The sequence below is a fragment of the Plectropomus leopardus genome, unplaced genomic scaffold, assembly GCF_008729295.1.
Source record: "Plectropomus leopardus isolate mb unplaced genomic scaffold, YSFRI_Pleo_2.0 unplaced_scaffold3136, whole genome shotgun sequence".
Taxonomy (NCBI): Eukaryota; Metazoa; Chordata; class Actinopteri; order Perciformes; family Serranidae; genus Plectropomus; species Plectropomus leopardus.
The window spans coordinates 1-3,978 of NW_024634217.1; the positions used below are offsets into that span (position 1 = coordinate 1).

General features: G+C 39.5%; 1 long non-coding RNA gene across 1 annotated transcript; it reads left to right on the plus strand.

Annotated features, from left to right (window-relative positions):
- Positions 1 to 19: 19 nt before the first annotated feature.
- On the plus strand, positions 20 to 1,943 carry LOC121938721. Its single transcript, XR_006105351.1, has 2 exons — positions 20 to 232; positions 1,630 to 1,943. It is a non-coding gene; the product is annotated as an uncharacterized LOC121938721 (long non-coding RNA).
- Positions 1,944 to 3,978: the final 2,035 nt, after the last annotated feature.

The following is a 3,978-nucleotide window of genomic DNA, read 5'->3' on the forward strand; positions in this document are numbered from 1 at the left end:
TCGAATGTTTGTTAAAAATATGATTTTTGTTTCACCTGCAGGTTCGCCTACTTAGAGTCATTAAAACAGTACAGTAACAATCTGCGTCTGACCTCCTTTATTCTCCAGTTTGTTCCATTTATTCATTTATTTATTTATTTATTTCGTTTATTTATTTTTGTCCCCTGTCCTTCAGGCGCGATCGTTTAGCGGAGATGTCCCGGCAGCTGCCAGCCTGGCTTTCCTCCAGACGGTGAGTTTTTACACATTGCACACTTGAATTTGACGTTTGAAAAGCGTCAGATAAAACTTGTTTTGTTTGTTTTTATTTGGAAAACGCAGCGATCTGACAGCCATTAATAAACGTCTGAAAAACAAAGATGATCTCAAAAACGCGTCTCATGATGACTCTTTAGTGACGTATATTCATGGAAACCTGAGCCGCAGAGACAGCAGGTCTCTGTCAGACAGAGACAGCTCGATGTGATCGTGCTCTCAAACCTCCACGTGAACATTTTCCTGATGCTCAGATAAACCTGAAGTCCGTCGGTGTGGACGTCTCTTTGCTTTCCTCTCTGTAGACGTCAGAATGTGGGTGAAGTCACATCCAGCTGTTTGCAGTCTTTGCATGGAAACTGAACATTAATGCTGTTTTCTGTTTGTTGACGGGAAAAATCCACAGAAACGTTTTTGTTCTGCAGAAATGATGAGGCGTCATTAAAACCAGAAACAGGAGGGAACATTCAGGATCACTTCACCCATCTGCACACCAAACATCTCAGAGATCAGTTCAGTAAAAAAACAAGAATAAATCGGGGAGCGATCTGAGCCTAACTGACTCGTAACTGAACACATTTACAAAAACCCTCTCTCACATCTATAGTGTTCATAGAAAGGACAGCAGCAGCTGAGATGTCAGCGGGCGTGCAACCTGCAGGCAGCGGGCGGAGCGGCTGTCGTTTCACCTTTTTAAAACTGCATGCTGTCTGTGTGACATTACAGTAAAATAATCCCATTAATCATATGAGGCTCACACTGGAGACACCAGACACACGCTTGTGGTAAAATATGAAGCCTGATGTTGCTTTAAATGCTGGTGAAAGTTGATTCAGGTGTCAAAGGGTTAAACCCCGATTGATTTTTTTAGGCAGCTTCAAACTAATTAAAGTTTGCTCAACGCTGTTTGATTATAAGTATGAGACTCTGACCGCAGTTTATAAAAAACAAAGAGTCATGTTTCAGTGTCATAGAATTACAACAAACAGAAAAGAAAAGAATTAAAAACAATTTAAAAAGGAGACAAAAGCAGCAACTAACAAAAGCACTTAACAAGTATTCAGCAGCCTGTCCGACAGTTGCTGCACAGCAGTAAACAACAGCGTCATCAGCATAAAAAAGGACAGCAGCGTTTGACACTTTCTGAGCCAGATTGTTCACATCAGTAGTAAATAAAAGTGGCCCAAACACAGAGCCTTGTGGCACACCCCTGTGGACCGACATCAGACTGTTGTGAATCCACTGAGAGAAATTCTCATTCTTCAACTTTTTAATAATTTTCTTCAGTTGTTTGGAGAAACTGTGACGATGTCAACTTAAAACAAAACTTAAAATAAATGACTCCTTCTTCTTCTGTGGTGTTGTGTGCTGCAGGTGGTGTTGGAGGATTACCTGCAGAGAGTGAGGAGGGCAGATTTTGATGTTTTTCACTCCAGTCTGAGGAACAGAAACCCTCTAATCCCCATCCAGCTGTACATCCGCTCCTGGAAGAAGACCTACTGATAAGTCCTTCACCTCCTCCTGCTGCTCCTCCTGCTGCTCCTCCTGCAGATGTCCCAGCTGATCTGCAGGACTGAAGCAGAAACGTTGCCTCAGTGGAGGATTCACGCTGCATCGGGTCCACAGAGAACTTTAGACTCGTTTTAAACCACTTCCGTTTGTTTCCTGAATAAAAAACACAAACTGCATCACAGACACGATAATTTCCTTCCCTCTGATCTAACACACACACACACACACACACACACACACACACACACACACACACACACACACACACACACACACACACACACACACCACACACACACACACACACACACACACACACACACACACACACACACACCAGCTCCTGCAGTATTTCAGGCTCAGTGTTTGAGCCCGGAGAATTCCCCGGATTTTACCACCTGAATTCAAAATAATTTCATATTTTATTCCTGAATGAACACGTGTTACATGATTTATGCTTCGGGCATCGTTCAGCGTGTTTCAACACGTGGAACTGACCGACATGATGTCAGAAAGACGGCGGACTGCTAACGTTGTTCAGACGTTAAATTTTGTAATGAAAATTAATTCATTTTTATTTTATTTTTGGCCCTTTCCAAAGCTAAAAACATATTATCCTTAAGCCCCCCAGAGTGACTCTCAACATCCCAGACGATGTGTCCAAGGTACGTCAAAAATTTAAAACATACAACAATAATTCTACTAAATGGTGTTATTTTGGCATTTTTTATTTAGGTGGGCTTGGAGGTTTGGGTTGCATGTTTTTCTGTAAAATTCACACTCAAAAAAAACAACAAAGCAGCAAAAACTTTCAGAGGAAAAAAAACAAGCCAAAAAATACCCAAAAGATTAAAGAAAAAGAAAATCACCATAAAAAAAAATCACCAAAAAAATTAAAGAAAGAACATCATAAAAAAAATCAAAAGTGAAAGTTTTTTTTAAAGAAAAACAAGGTCCAGGCTGAGCCCCCAATGTCCTTAAATTCTAGAAACACCCCTGCGCCCCCTTTTAAGGAAATTCACAAAAAATTATAAAAGAATCACAATTTAAAAAATGATAAACTATTATCAAAAAAATTGATAAAGAAGAATCACCCCCCAAAAAATTAAGTAGCCACCTTTTTTTTTCAATGAAAAAAAATGGAAAGTTTTTTAAAAATCACCCAAAACTTTAAAAGGAAAAAATGGCAAAAGGTTTTTTTCCCCAAAAAATTAAGTAGCCACCTTTTTTTTTCAATGAAAAAAAATCGAAAGTTTTTTAAAAATCACCCAAAACTTTAAAAGGAAAAAATGGCAAAAGGTTTTTTTGGGCCCCTGAAAAATTAAGAAAAACAAAATCTCCCAAACTTTTTAATGATGATTTAATGACCAAAAATTTTACAGGAAAAACAACAGGTGCAGGCTAAACTGTGTCGGTGAATCCAGATGACTCTGTGGAGGACAAAGACGAGGACAAAGACGAGGACAAAGAAGACAGAAGGACGGAGAGAGACGGAGGCTCAGTCTCACACCAGCACGGTGGATGCTGGTGGCGATGCAGACTGTTGTCTCTGTCCTCCTGGGACCAGAGGACGTGAGTCTGTGTCCTCCCTCAGTCCTCGTGAGCAGGTTCGGGTTTTAATCTGCGTCTCAGCAGCTCAGACGATGCGACGCTTCTCATCTGTCAGTGTTTTCATGTTTTATTCGTCTTCGTTCATCTGACAGCTGGAGGTCCTTTCAGATTAAACTATATTAACACGTAGCTTGTTTTTTTTTTTGCACTTTCATATTTTTATGTGCTGCTTTATATGATATGATATATGATATTTTTAAAAACCTCAAACATCACGTTATAGTAATTATGAATTTCCTTCTCTCTGATGGTCTCGCTCCTCCAGATGGTGTCTCAGATTATCTTGATTAAAGTGTGAAAATCAGCTGATTGGCCCTGATTGGACAGACTCACACCTGGTCTCCATAAAAGGCGTCACAGTTTACGATGCTTCTCAGAGCAAAACCTTCAGTCGCCTTTGACTGACATTTAAACTTTTAACAGTGTGGGAAAAAGCGACTTGGCAAGAAATGTTCCTTCAGCAAAATGCAAGAAGTTAGTAGATCTGAAAATTTATTTGGAGAGAAAAAAAAGTGAAGGAAATATGTACAATTCTTTTTTTAAAATTCTGCTTCTCCTTTATTTTAAAATATTTCACAGAGTTATCATCATTTTTAAAGT